Genomic DNA, 15,299 nt, shown 5'->3' on the forward strand with positions numbered 1-15,299 from the left:
TATCATTTAGTTCCCTGAGAGCCTGTTCAATTTTTTCCATTCTTCATCTGTTCTTTTGTTTGTTTGCTTTTGGAGGCCATGTGTTTGAGCTTGCTGATCCTTTCTTCTGCTTCCTCAAATCTGCTGTTATATGCCTCCAGTGTATTTTTAATTTCATTTATTGTATCTTTGATTCCCATAAGGTCTGCTATTTTTCTATGTATGCTTTCAAATTCTTCTTTATGTTCATCCAATGTCTTATTAATATCTTTAATCTCTTTAGCCATCACATTGAATTTATTAAGGAAATTTGTTTGAACATCTAAGATTAGATGTCTCAACTCCTTTATGTCATCTGCAGGCTTATCTTATTCCTTTAATTGGGCCATCTCTTCCTGTTTCTTGGTATTGGTTGCTTTTTTTGTTGGTGTTTCCACATCTGATTTGCTAGTTGTATTTATTCTAGGTGCATTTTTCTCCCTTTAGTTTAGGTATTTCTTATCTTTTCTCCCTTGCTGGTTGTATAGTAGGAGCCAAGAATGTAGTTGCTGCTGTAAGATATGGAGGCTGAAGCTGCCCACGTTGCCCCAGGAAGTGATGAAGCTTCTCTCACCTTTCTCCTCTGTCAGGTGTAGGGACAGAGCTGCAGCCGTGTATAATAATCCAAGTTGGGCACAACAAGAATGTCTGTAGTCACCCGGAGACACTGAAGCAGCTTTACACCCCTTCCTCCCCTACCTTAGGCAGGGATGGAGCTATAGTTTTGGTCAGCAATCCTTGCTTTGTGGGTCCAAAATGACCACATTTGCTCAGGTAAACTGATGTAGTACCATACCCTCTCCCTGCCAGGGGTGGGAATGGACCCTCTGGAGTGCCCAGCAATCTAATCTCTGTGGACCAAATACGCCTGCAGTTGCCCTGAGAGGCTGAGGGAATCCTGTCCTTTCTGCCCTTTAGGGGGTGAGAACAGAACCACAAATACTCAACAGATCAGTCCTGTAGACTGGAAGTACCCACCATTGCCCGGAGAGGCTGAGGAAGCACCAGCTCCCTCTTATCCTATTGAGTGGTGGGGGGTGGTTCTATGGGCACTCAAGAGTTTGGTCCCTTTAGGCCGAGAATACCTGCTGTTGCCTGGAGAGGCTGAGGAAACACCAGCCCCCTTCTTTCCTCTTAAGGCATGGGGTTGGATCCACAGGCACCCAACAGTTCAGTTCCTGTTGGCTGAAAGTACCCACCATTGTCCTGAGGGCTGTGAAGACACCAGACTCCTCCTATCCTATTGGGGGTGGGGGTGGATTCATAGGCATCCAGTAGTCCAGTCCATGCAGGCTGAATGTCTGCCATTTCCCAAAAAGGCTGTGGAAAGACCAGCCCCGCTTCTTTCCTATTGGGGGGTGAGGGTGGGTCCATAAGTACCCACCAGCCTAGGCTATGTGGGCCCAAAGCACCTGCAGTTACCTAGAGAGGCTAGGCAAACACAGTCCTTCTCTTGTCCTATTGGGGTTGGAGGTAGAGCCACAGGTGCCCAACAGTCAGACCTATGCAGCCCGAAACTGTCTGAACTTGCCCTAAGAGGTTGAGGCAACACCTGCCCCCTCCTATCCTGTGGGGGCCAGAGGTGGAGAAGGGCTCAGAGACACTCAAAAACCAGTTTTGTGGGCTGAAAACTCCTGCCATTGCCTGGAGAGGCCGAGGATACCCAGCTCCTCTCCTATTCTCTCGGGGTGCAGGGATGCAGCCTCAGATGTCTGACTGTTCAGCGTGTGCCAGCGGAGAGCACTTGCAGTTGCCTGGAGAGCCTGGTGCAGGTCCCGCCAGCTACCTCTCTGCTGGAGGTGGAGCTGGAGCCTAGGCTAGGGCTGCAGTCTGATCTTTGTGGAAAGAAGCCCATCCTTAACTTCACTGGATTTCAGTAAGCCAGACTTCCACTCATGCCGGGGGGTAGAGTCAAAATGGCGCTTATTGAACTCTTTCCTGTTTGGACAGGCTCAGACCCTAGCTGTCTCTAAGATTATACTTTTGCCAGCTATGTTCACTAATTAGTAGCTGAGGTCAGTGAACATCTCTCTCTTCCTCCACCGTTTATGGAAAATGGAGCTTCCAACTCCAGCCATGGAATAACTTCTGAAGTGGCTTATGCCCTTCAAGTAGGATGGGCACCAGCCTCTGCCGCGTGGCTTGCAGCTTCCCAGAGAGGTGGTGCAGGTCTCCCCAGCTTCTTCCCTGCCAGAGGTGGGCTGGGGTTTAGACTAGACCTGCAGTTCAACCTGTGCTTCATACAAAGCTGCTATTCTGTTTCCTTCTCTCTAGTATATATTTTGTAAAACAGTCTTATATATGCAATATCACCCATATTCATATTTTACATGAGATTTCATTATGTTATACAGTCCCATGTTACATTTATTTAGCTTTCCTTCTAGTAATGTACATGCATATAGACTTTCCCTTTCGACCACTGCCATACCCATATAATAGCTCTGCTAGTCACAATTATGGGCTTTCATCATTTCATTTCAAAGATATGCAGACAACTTTTTAGCCAATTCCACACAGATTAACCCTCAGCTTTACATTCTCTACCCTCAATCTTTTTTCTCTTGACCTATATTCTAATTATTAATATCATGAATTTACACAATATATTTAGTTCATATTATTGCATTTGTAACATATTTGTCCCTTTGTCCTTTTGTGTCTGGCTTGCTTCACTCAACATAATGTCCTCCAGGTTCATCCATATTGTCATATACTTCACGACTTCATTTCTTCTTACTGTTGCATAATAATCCATCCTGTGTATACACCACAATTTGTTTATCCATTTATCAGTTGATGGACATCTGGGTTTATTCCAACTTTTTGCAGTTGTGATAATGCTGCTGTGAACATCAGTGTGCAAATATCTGTTCATGTTACTGTTCTCATTTCTTCTCAGTATATACCTAATAATGATGTTGCTGGGTCACATGTTAAGTCTGTATTCAACTTCCTTAGGACTGCCAAACGGTCTTCCACAGTGGCTGTACCATTCGACATTCCCACCAACAGTTAATAAGCATTCCTATTTCTCTACATCTTTTCCAACATTTACAGTTCTCTGAATTTTTAATAATAGATGTGAAATGATATCTCATTGTAGTTTTGATTTGCATTTCCCTGTTAGTGATGTTGGACGTTTTTTCATGTGTTTCTTCACCATTTTATTTCTTCTTTGGACAATTATCTTTTCAAGTCTTTTGACCATTTTTTAATCAGGTAGTTTGTCTTTTTATTGTTGTTGTATGATCTCTTTATATATTAAAGATATTATACCCTTATTGGATAGGTGATTTCCAAATATTTTCTTCCACTGAATTGATTGCCTTTTCACCCTTTTGAAAAAGTCCTTTCAGGTGCAAAGTGTTTTAGTTTTTGGGAGTCCCATTTATCTATCTTTTCTTTGGTTGCTCGTGCTTTAGGTGTAAGGTTTAAGAAACTACTGCCTACCACAAGATCTTGAAGATGTTTTCCTATATTTTCTTCCAGGAGTTTTATGGTTGTTGCTTTTATATTGAGGTCCTTGATCCATTTTGAGTTAATATTTGTAAAAGGTGTGAGATAAGAGTCCTTTTTCTTTCTTTTGTCTATGGATATCCAGTTCTCCCAAGCACCATTTGTTGAAGAGACTGTTCTGGCTCATCAGGGAGGGCTTGACTCCATTGTCAAAAGTCACTTGACTGTAAACGTGAAGATCTATTCCTGAGTTCTTGATTTGGTTCCATTGGTCAATTTCTCTGTCCTTATGCCAGTACCAAGCTGTTTTTCCTATTGTAAGTGAGTATTATGCTTTAAAGTCAGAAAGTGAGAGTCCTCCAAGTCTGTGTCTTAGAGAAGGATCTATGAGGGCTTGGTCTATCTTGGAGAAGGATCCATGAACTCTTGAAAAGAATGTCTATCCTGCTGTTATGGGGTACAGTGCTCTATAGATGCTCGTTAGGTCTAGTTCATTTATTATATTATTCAAGCACTCTGTTTCTTTATTCCTTGTCCAGCAGTTCTGTCTAATACTGAGAGTGGTGTATTTAAATCTCCAACTGGTATTGTAGAGACATTTCTTTCTTCAGTTTTGCCAGTGTGTGTCTCCTATATCTTGGGGCACTCAGGTTAGGTGCATAAATATTTAGTATAGTTATTTCTTCTTGGTGAATTGCCCCTTTTATTAATATATAAAATCCATCTTCATCCCTTGTAACAGTTTTGCTTTTAAAATTTTTTAAAAAATCTACTGCTACTCCAGCTCTTTTTCTGGTTATTGTTTGCATGGAATATCTTTTCCAACCTTTCACTTTTAACTTTGTAGCGTTCTTATATCTGAGGTGAGTCTTATGTATACATCATATAGATGGCTCATGGGGTTTTTGCTGTTTTTTTTTCCATTCTGTCTATATCTTTTGATTGGGGAGTTCAAGCCATTAACATTCAATGCTATTACTATTAAGGCATTATTTACTTCATCCATTTTGTCCTGTGGCTTTCTGTTGTCATATCATACTATTGTCTGTCTATTCACCTTTTAGTTTACTCTTTCTAATAATCTTCATTTCTACTCTTTTCTCTAAGTCTCTTGCCTTTGTTTTCTTTCCTTTCAGGCTGCAGCACTCCCTTTAGTATCTCTTGTATTCTGGTCATTTGGTAATATATTCTGTCAGGTTTTGTTTGTCTGTTAAGACTTTGAACTTGCCCTCATTTCTGAAGGACAGTTTTGCTGGATACAGAATTCTTGGCTGGTAGTTACTCTCTTTCAGTACCTTAAATACAACATAGCACTTTATTCTCATCTCACTGGTTTCTGATAAGTGGTCTGCATTATATCTTAATGTGTTTCCCTTGTACGTGATGCTTTGCTTTTCTCTTGCTGCTTTCAAAATCCTTTCTATGTTTCTGATATTTATCATTCTGAATAGTAAGTGTCTCAGGGTAGCTCTGTTTGGATTTAATTCTGTTTGGGATGCGTTACCCTTGGATATTGACGTTTATGTCCTTCATAAAGGTTGGGAAGTTTTTGGCCATTATTTCCTCACATATTCTTTCTGCCCCTTTTCCATTCTCTTCTCCCTCTGGGATACCAGTAATGCTAATGTTTGCATATTTCACATTGTCATTCAATTCCCTGAGACCCTGTTCCATTTTTCCCCCATTTTCTTCTCTTTCTTTTCTCCTGTCTTTTCCATTTGAAATGTTCTATCTTTGAAATCACTAATTCTGTCTTCAAGCAATTTTAAATCTGCTCTTATGTGCCTCTAGTGTATTTTTTTAAGCAAACCAATTTTATTAATACATATTAAGAAAACATATAATTCATATAAAGTGTATAGTCAGTGGTATTTGGTATAATCACATAATTGTGCATTCATCACTTTAATCATTATTAGAGCATTTTCATTATTTCAGTGATAATAATAATAAAAAACAAAGACTTAAACAAGAAAATTCTTCACCTCTTAGTTTTACTGTGCTTCCCTTGCTGTAAATAGCTGCTATTTCTGGTTTTCTTGCACACTTATTTATTTATTAAGCAATTTTATTGAGATATAGCCACATACCATATGATCTATCCAAAGTGTATAATGAATGGCTTTTAGTATAGTTACAGTGTTAGGCATTAATCACCACAAAAAATTTTAGAACAATTTCATTACTCCAAAAAGAAAAACTTTACACCCCTTAGCATTCCTTCCCCAGCCCTACATAACCACTAATCTAATTTCATTTTTATAAATTTATTTATATTTTTGTTTTATGTAAATGGAATCATAAGAGTATGTAGTACTTTGTGTCTGGTTTTTTTCATGTAGCATAATTTTTTTGGTTTGATATTAACATTTTGTAGTATTAACGTATTCAGCTTCAAAGAGAAACGGTTTTATATATGCAATTTTACGCATATTTGTATTTCACATGAGGTTTTACTATGCTGTACAGTTCCATGTTATGTTTTTTTAGCTTTCCTTTTAGTAGTATACCTGAGTATAGACTTTCCATTTGATCCCCTTTCATGTCCAGATAATAGTACTGCTAGTTACAATCATTATGTTGGGCTTTCACCTTTTCTGTTCACTTCCAAAGATTAACACACATACTTTTTACCAATTCTGCACAAGTTAACCTTCAGGTTTCCATTCTCTAACCTCATTCTATTTTCTGGTGACCCGTATTCAAGTTATTAAGATTAGAGAAGAAAGAAAACAGAAGAGTAAAAATATAGATGAAGATAAGGTATGACATATGAAACCCAAAGAATAAAATGGTGGAGGTAAGTAATGCATTTATATTGCTTCTTGACCTTTGGCTAAGATCAGGTATAGTATTGGTTGTGATCAGTTTAATATCTGATATGCCCATTTCTGAGGACAGCATATTAAATTGACTTTTGGGACAGCGAGGTAGAAAAGAGATTTGCTCTTTTTACTCATGCATCAGCCTGGTATTGCAGTACTTCCAGGAATGATACACTGCTCTCCCAGGGATTAAAAAAGAAAAAAAAAATGCATCTATTGTAATATCATTGAATGTGAATGGATTAAACTCTAATGTGTTTTTAATCTCATCCATCCTGTCTTTCATTCCTATGAGGTTTGTTACTTTTCTTAGCAGGCTTTCAAATTGTTCTTTATGCCCAGTATCATCTTAAAATCCTTTATCTCTGTAGTTAACATTTTCTTTCAGTTCTTTGAATTGATGTAAGAGAGTTGTGTGGTCATCATTGATTGTCTTAAATTCTGTTATCTCTTCAGGATATTTGATTAGTTGCTTTGGCAGGGTCATCTCTTGTTTCCTGGTATTGCTTGTAAGTTTTTGCTGATGTCTAGGCATCTGAATATGTTGAATTTACTCTGATGGCCAATTTGTCACTTATTGATTTTTATTTTTTTCACAGCTCTTCCTTGATATTTGGTTCCACTTATTCTGATTATTTAAAATTGCCCAGCTTAAGTTATTAAAATTGGGCCAGGGACTCACTAATGGGGCTGAGATTTTCTTCCAGGAATTAGGGTACAGAGAGATCCAAAAGTAATTTCTGTCCCTGTAATTTCCAGACCAGCCAGCACATGGTACTAGTTGGCGCACCTTTCCTTGGAGATGTTTCAGTCTCCACTTTCCTGTATGTTGGTCTGGCCAGAGTCAGGATTCCAAGTGAGCTTTGCTGGCCCAATTCACTGAAGAGAATCCCCCTGACTTCCTTCTCCCTTTTCACTTGTAACAGCTGATAGGGAGGAAGATGTCTGTTCCCCTCTTAGTTGGCAGTGATGGTGAGCCTGGGGTTTTACCATGCTTAATACCTTGGGGATAGGGGAGGGGAGCCCTCCCCGGCCACTGCAGGGGTTTCGTAACTCAGGTTTGTTGTTTTGGGTTCTTTTCTCTGCCCGTCAACCTCCTGGTAATTTTGTAGCACTGTCCTGGTCTCCTGACCCCCAAAGCTGGTCCCTCAGACAAATTTTGGCTCTTTCTCCCTTGTTTTTGTGTGATAGTTGAGTCTTGGCTGCCTACTTCGATGCTGTCCTCCTGGAACTCCTCTAAATCTCCCTCCATGGTTTTTTTGATGGGAAATTGCTTGTTAATCTCATTGAGTATTCCTTATATGTAATGAGTTGCTGCTTTCAAGATTCTTTCTTTGTCTTTTGACAATTTAACCAAAATGTTTCTTAGTGTAAACCTCTCTTAGTTTGGAGTTTGTTGAGCATCTTAATGTATAGATTCATTTCTTTGTTAAATATGGGAAGATTTTGGCCATCATTTCTTCAGATATTCTTTTTTGCTCCTTTCTTACTCTCTCTTCTCCTTCTAGGATTCCCATTGGTCTACTTGAGTCATAGGTTCTTTACGTTCCATTCACTTGCTTTCATTCATTTTTTCTTTTTGCTCCTCAGACTGGATAATTTCATTCTATCTTTAAATTTGCTAATTATTTCTTCTGCCTGATTAGGTGTCCTGTTTAAATCCCTCGAGGGAATTTTTTAGTTATTGTACTTTTCAGCTCCAGAATTTCTGTCTGGTTCCTTATAATTCCTTTATCTTTATCAAAATTCTCATTTCATATATTGCATTCATGGTTTCCTTTAGCCCTTTGCGCATATTATGACAGTTGATTTAAACTCTTAGTCTAGGTTTCCTTAGGAACTCTGTCAATTAATTTTTTCCTTTGAATTGGCTATATTTCCTGAAAACAAGTTAGGGAAGCATTACTTCTAAAAATTCTGTCTAGGCACTTTCATCTCATCTGTAACAGTTTGATATAGTTAGGAATTCCAGAAATATTGTATTATGTTTGTGAACTGGTCTGTACCTGGGCATGATTAAATTATGATTAGGGCTTTGATTGGGCCATGTCAGTAGGGTATTGAGTTCCTGCCCCTTGGTGGGTGGGAACTCACAGATAAAAGGAATGGCAAAGGACAGCAAGGGAGTTTTTTTTTAAAGATTTTTATTTTTTACTTCTCTTCTCTCCCCCACCACCTCCCCGTTGTCTGATCTCTTTGTCCATTTGCTGTGTGTTCTTCTGTGTCCGCTTGCATTCTTGTCAGTTGCACCAGGGATCTGTATCTCTTTGTTGCATCATCTTGCTCCATCAGCCCTCCGTGTGTGCGGCACCACTTATAGGCAGGCTGTGCTTTTTCGCTCAGGGCAGCTCTCCTTGTGGGGGCGCATTCCTTGTTTGTGGGGCTCCCTTACATGGGAAACACCCCTGCTTGGCATAGCACTCCTTGTCCACATCAGCATTGCACGTGGGCCAGCTCACCACACGGGTCAGGAGGCCCTGGGTTTGAACGCTGGACCTCCCATATGGTAGGAAGATGCTCTTTATCAGTCGAGCCAAATCTGCTTCCCAAGGGAGGGTTTTTGATGTTGGAGTTTGATGCTGAAGCCTTAAGCTGGAACCCTGGGAAGTAAGCTCACAGAGGAAACAGAAGCAAGCCCTAGGATGTGAGGAACCCTGAGCCCAGGAAGAAGCAAGTCCTGGGAAGAGAGGAAGCCTGAACCCAGAGAAAAGCCTGAACCTTCGCAGATGTTGGCAGCCATCTTCCTCCAACACGTTAAAATAGACTTTGGTTAGGGAAATAAGTTATGCTTATGGCCTGGTATCTGTAAGCTCCTACCCCAAATAGCCTTTATAAAAACCAGCCAGTTTCTGGTATTTTGCATTAACATCCCTTTGACTGACTAAATAAATCATCTAATTCCAACTGCTAACTCAATTGTTCCTTTAGTATTCAGAAAGATACATAGATGAAGACAGATTAGTTAAATGATATAGCCAAGATCTCCTTATTTATGAAAAAAATGAAGAGAAAAAAAAAGCTTAACCATAATCATATCTTATAAAACCACATCCCATATTCTTTTTCTTTTTTAATACCTTTAAAGATGAGTGATTTTGTTTGCCCTAGTTTCCCCAAAACCTCCCTCCCATCTCTCCCAGCTTCTCTTCCCAGGCCTTAGGCAGTCTGTTATATGTTCAAGTGGTGGAGTTTCTCATTCTTCTGACAATGTTTTTGAGCGGTGGTTGCTGGTTTTCTACCTTTAGTGGCTTCAGGATTGGGCAAAACAAATATGAGTGCCTTGCATTAGGTGGCCCTCATACAGGTTCTTCAGGTTGTCCCCAGACAGGTTGCAATAGACAAAATAATTTGAATAATAGGTCTGCTCTGTTCCCTCTGTTACCAGGAACGAAAGTCACAGACTGGAAACGTGTTTGCCATCGCCACTGAGTTAGAGAGCGGGTTGGGCATGGGCAATGTAAAAATGCCACAGAGATTACCTATCAATTTTAAGTTGCATTTTTCTTAGTTCAGCATTTTTTTGTATAAACTGTTTTTCCAGAGTTCTGGCAAAATTGGTTCTGACAGTTTCTGCTGGTCTTTCGATGTTTCTTTTGAGGGCCAGGGGATTGGAGCAGCTTAGTATGCCTTTTTGCTGATGTCACTGTCATAGACTATATCCATCATGTAGTTTTTAATGAACGATTGATTATACTCAAGCTGTCCTTTTGCATTTATGTATACACAATAGGCTAATGAGTGGGAAGGATGGTGATATTATCCTTAATTTATAATTAAAGAAACTGAGTCCACAAAGGTGAATTGACTTGCCCAAGGTCACAAGGTTGTAAAATAACAGAACCAGAACCAGGCCCAAAGTCAAGTCATCTGTCCCAGTTGAAGTAATACATGCATGATGCAGAGCAGATAAAGCCTGGCATGCTCTGTTATAGTTTATTGTTGTAGTAGGCCATATTGCCCCCTCTCAGTGGGTTTGTGCCTATTAATTATCAAGCCCTTCTTTTGAGCCACTTGCTCTTGAAACTTGAGATCAGGGTCAGGTGGAAGAGTAACTGCCTAAATGTACGTATTTACCAGTGAAACCGAGTGTTATTGAGCAAGATCTGTCAACATAGTGACTGTCTTGTTTAGGATCTTCTTCAGTTCCTTGACAAGTGGGCCCTTAATCTCCCATGTGGTACACAACAAGTTTGAAATCTTCACTTACGCTTAGGGAGGAAAAGGGTGAAACAAGGACACAAAATAATAGCAGCATTTGAGATCGCTTTACAAATTTTTCTTCCCTAAGATCCGTTCATCTTCTATCTGTCCATCCCTCCATCTACCCTCCCATCCAACTGACCTCTCTTCTTTCTGTGTGATCCAGTTCTTTGTGTTGCAGTAAAGATGAGGATGTAGAACTGAGTGGAAACTGGGGCGGGGACACAAGGGGGTTGGTTAACATTTACTAAATATTGAATACCTGCTTTGTTTTGCATACTGTGCTACATTGGTGTTTTTCATGTGCTTTCATTTAAATCCTCCCTTCAGACCACTAAGATGATGGTAGCACAGTCAGTATTCTTCCACAGATGACAAAATATACCCAAAGAGGCTAAAGCAAACCATGTAGTAAATAAGTTGTCAGTACTCAAAAGACTGTTTTTCGGTTGTTCTAAAACTGTATTGATAGAGTTTTGTCAGGAGGCATGTTTGGTAATATTGCCAGGCTTTTCACTCAACTAAATTGATTACGGTGATTCATACATTGGATTTTCGGTCATCTTTTTTTGTTGTTTTTTCATTTTTTGAAAAATTTCAAGTGTAAAACCTAAGAATTTTGACATCTCATAATTTCAAAGCCGTTCAACAGTAATCTCAAGATCGCCCTTTCTATAACAGTGACACGAGTTACCGTTTATTGTAAATATTTGTGCCAGGTATTTTGCATAAATTTCCATATATTTCAACTACTCCCCAAAGTTTTGAGGGTGGCTATAGTATCCCTATTTCACAATGAGATAGCTGCAAGTAATAAACAATAATTTGAACCAGGTCTTAATTCCAAAGCTCATGAACTTTTACACTGCCCTGGGTAAAGAATGAATACTGGAAGTTGATTGGGATAACAAAGCCATTCCATATTCTTGTATGTGTTTCCCTCTGTACATGTCTTTCTTTTTTCTCAGCTGTATGTGTACGAGTGGCCCAACCTATCTTGGTTTTGGTTGCCAGGTAACATTTAGGCCTAAGAGTTTTTCTTCAAAGAGCTGTTGCAGAGCTATATCTGTGGTAACAGATTCTCTATGGCAACGACATGTTTTTTTTTGAAAACACTTTCTTCATTTTAGGCCTAGCTGGAAGAAATAGAACTTAAGAGTTTAGGACTTGATTGGTGGATGTGGAAAAAATGAAGGACCAGTTAACAGCTTCCATCCTCTAAAAAAACAACAAATATTTAGTAATTATTACATAGTTTTTATTGGCTCAGTTTTGAAGTTTTCTTAAAGGCATACCAAAAGAAATAATGGCTTAAAAATTACACCTACATCTGGTTTATTGGACTTACCCCACTCAGCTAACATGGAGTTGAAGAAGGTCAACCACCACACCAGGGAGCCAAGAGTGCCTACAACTGAAAGCAGGAGGATTGCATCCAGCATCCATGTGAAATCTAAGCCCCCTCTTGATATAGATGTGGAGTGGACACAACCATTCCAAAGTCCACAGGATGGAGGAATAGAGTATGGATTAGAGTGGATTTACTGATACTCTATTCCTGAACTGTTGTGATTAGTAATCGAAGAAAATATGGCATTGGTGTGGAGAAAGTGGCCATGGTGGCTGCTGGGGGTGGGGAGTGGGAGGAAGAGATGAGATGTGGGGGCGTTTGGGGGACTTGGAGTTGTCCTGGGTGGTGCTGCAGGGACAGCTATTGGACATTGTTTGTCCTCCCATGAGCCACTGGGTGGAATGTGGGAGAGCTATGGAAATATGCTAAACACTGAACTTCATATGAATATGACATCTCTTTCTGCCACCATCCAGCCTTTGACCTAGTGTCTCCTGGTCAGCCTCACCCCACAGCTCTAACACTGATTGCTTAAAGAAGCAGGAAGTTGAGCCCAGGACTGAACCAGATTTTCACCTTGGAAATTTTTTGAGGAATAGTGGTAGGCACTTTGGGGGGTAGGTGCCTCACAATTACCTCACAAACAAGGTCTCTCATACTTTTTTTTTTAACCTCTAACACTCAGAAACTGCCTTCTATTTTGTTGTTTAGAATTATACCAGTCCTATTGTCATGATTTATTGAGCATTTTGGGGGTTCAAACATTATGCCGACATTTTATATACATGCACATTTGATCCTGACAACAAACCTAGTATTTCCATTTTACAGATGAGGAAATGGAGGTACAAAGAGAGCCAAATAACGGGCCCAAGACCACACAGGCAGTAATGGCAGTGGAAGGGATCAAACCAAGTCCGTCTGACTTTCCAATTTGTATTATAACCATTATCTTATCAACTTATCTGTTTTTAATATTGAAAAGTACAGATTTTAGGACAAACAAAATGGTAACATAGTAATTACTCAAGTTATTTGCTTTCTTCCCTCCCCTCCCCCCATGCTGGTTGTGAAAGACATAGTGGTAGTGCTATATCCCTCCCCCATCTCCCCCCCCCCCAAAAAAAAGAAAGAGAAAAGCTAAAAACATAGGTGCTAAAATTTCTAGTGAATCTGCGTGTGCATATATGCTTATCTGACCATAGCTTGCCTCGCAGTGAGTTCCCTGCAAATGCCAGAGATGGTAGCTCTTTAATTATTTGAGGTGGATCAGCTATACCCTCCTCACCTCTGCTCCGTAACTTGCTTCCCCACCTCCCCACCCCCACCCTGACATTTAGCTTCTTCTACTCCATTTCAGTGGAGAGTGGTTGATTTTGTAGAACTCACCAACTTTTAATGCTGTTGTGCTAATGTGGTTTCACAGAAGATACTGCAACAGCCCGCAAATAAGGAACTTAGATGCCTCAGTTCCTTGTCTGGAGTAGAGAGGCACAGCAAAACACGCCTATTGGGAGGGTTGAGCTGGCTGCTTCTCTCTACTCTTAAAGCTATATTATGAAGCCAAGCCTGAAATAAGATGGGCTTGGGATATTCATGGTGCTTGGGCAGTCATATGTGAGTATCACCTTCCACATTCATCCATTGTTAATCTTCATTGTTTATTCTCTGACATTTTCTCTGGCTTTTTGCTTTATCTGAATGAGAAGCATCTTTGAACTTCCCCCAAAGGACTTTTGCTATTACTAAGGGAGAAGTGTTTTTCTCAGCAGTTGTAATTTGACAGTGTTTCATATGTTTGTTAGCATCAAACCCAAACTTTTTTTTGAGTTGAAACATGCTAAGAAAGGTGAAAAAGCAGAGGATGGGTGATTGGTTATTGGGTAAAGCTGGAATCCTAGGAAATTAGCTGGAATTCACCCTGGCCTTACTGAATCTCACATGCATAAATCTTGCATTTTGGGGCCAGTCATGTATTTTCAGTTTGGATTGTGTGGCCTTAAGTTTGAGAAGTGGCCTCTAATTTGCATTTTTCCACAGTTGAAAATCATGCTATGAGTCTTAAAAAAAACCTGTGATAACAGAAAACCTAATACATCTGATTAACTTCTGATAAATATTATGTCAGACTTAGTTTTTATAAATTGAGTGTTGCTCAGTGTGAAACTCTGATACAGGTGTGGTTATTACTGTGGTTATGGAAAGAGTACAGAAGTTTTAGAGTTAGGTCTGGATACAAATTCTGGCCTTTTCATGTTGTGCAAATTATCCCTTGAGCCTCATTTTCTTCACATGTGAAATGGAAATTCACTGATACCTGCCTCCAAGTTGTGAGGATTAAAAGTAAGTAAAATTTGTCTGGCACCATATGAGATAGTTAATATTCTTAGGTTCCTTCTTTAATTTTTCTTCTTTACTGTACTCTCTTTAATGTTTTCTCATCACCCTAAAACTAATCCATAAAACTCTGTGAAAACCTATACAACTCTCAGTCCTCATTTCATAAGATCTTCATTTCCATTGCTCTCTATGCACAGCTGCACTGACCATAGCCACACTGGCCCAGCTCATTGCCCACCTCTGGGTCTTTGCTGGATATTTTCTGTCCCAGTAACTCCACATGCTGGCTCTTTATAATTCAGATCAGTTGTCATGTCATCTCCCCAGAGAGCTTTTCCTGATTTCTGTCTCTACCTTTACAATATTTTCTACCATAAGACCCTGTTCTATATTCTTTATTTTAAAAAATTTTCTTTTTCTTTTTAAAGAAGGTTCAGATTCCATAAATGTTCCATAAAAGATATAGGGGTTCCCATATGTCCCACCCCTCTCCCCCTCCCACACTTTGCCATTAACAACATCTTTCCTTAGTTTGGTACATTTGTTACAATTGATGAACACATATTGAAGCATTGCTACCAACCATGGACTATAGTTTACATTATAGTTTATACTCTATCCTGCACCATTTTGTAAGTTATGACAAAATATACAGTGGCCTGTATCTGTCATTGCAGTGTCATGCAGGACAATTCCACTGTTCTGAAAATGCCCATATTACGCCTTTCCCTCCCCTCAGAACCTCCGGTGATCACTACCTTTGTATCAGTGATAAAAGTTCGTCCATTGTTAGCATGATAATAAGTCCCTAATAGAATAATAATAAGTCTACTTTAGTTCATTGTTTATTCCCTAATCTTGAGAATTTTGGAATGGTGATGTCCACTGTGTTTCTAATTGAGAGGGGCCTCAGATCCCATGGGGCAGATGGATGGAACTATCTTGCTTGCCGTTGCAGATACTCTCTGTTCCTTGGAATGGGCGTTGTCCATCACCTCTCCTTGTTAGTTGTCCTGGGTGAGTCCATTGAACTGGAGAGAAAGTGTTGCAGTCTTCTTCTATATTCTTTAAAATGCTTATCTCTATCTGTAATTTTACCCTTGTAG

At 39.7% G+C, this 15,299-nt stretch overlaps 1 protein-coding gene and 1 non-coding gene across 14 annotated transcripts in view; both read left to right on the plus strand.

Moving 5' to 3' along the window:
• AKAP13 (A-kinase anchoring protein 13) overlaps window positions 1-15,299 on the plus strand; it is a 390,788-nt gene that overhangs the window by 176,900 nt on the left and 198,589 nt on the right. The window lies entirely within an intron of this gene.
• On the plus strand, window positions 6,295-6,482 carry LOC111766466 (U2 spliceosomal RNA). Its single transcript, XR_002798510.1, has one exon. It is a non-coding gene; the product is annotated as a U2 spliceosomal RNA (small nuclear RNA).

This window comes from Dasypus novemcinctus, chromosome 3 (assembly GCF_030445035.2).
Source record: "Dasypus novemcinctus isolate mDasNov1 chromosome 3, mDasNov1.1.hap2, whole genome shotgun sequence".
NCBI classification, from domain to species: Eukaryota; Metazoa; Chordata; class Mammalia; order Cingulata; family Dasypodidae; genus Dasypus; species Dasypus novemcinctus.